Raw genomic sequence first — 263 nt, 5'->3', positions numbered from 1 at the left:
ACTGTCCTATACTTTGCCGTCATATAGGACGCCTTAACTAATGGATCCACTAGTCTATGCTAAAAAACACTAAGGAATCATCTAAAAAGTGTGATACTTTCTACCCATGATGGCTATATGGTTTATGGAGATGTGAGTTATCTGAACACAAACTCGTCCCCATATTGGTGCTCAATACTACTCCCAAAATATACTTAGCTCATATGTTTGTAAAAACAAAACTCTTTCTTTGAATTGAGATAATTACTCAAAACTTAGCTTAA

The sequence above is a fragment of the Solanum tuberosum genome, unplaced genomic scaffold, assembly GCF_000226075.1.
Source record: "Solanum tuberosum cultivar DM 1-3 516 R44 unplaced genomic scaffold, SolTub_3.0 scf00080, whole genome shotgun sequence".
In the NCBI taxonomy this organism is placed as follows: Eukaryota; Viridiplantae; Streptophyta; class Magnoliopsida; order Solanales; family Solanaceae; genus Solanum; species Solanum tuberosum.
This window is presented reverse-complemented; position numbering follows the sequence as displayed.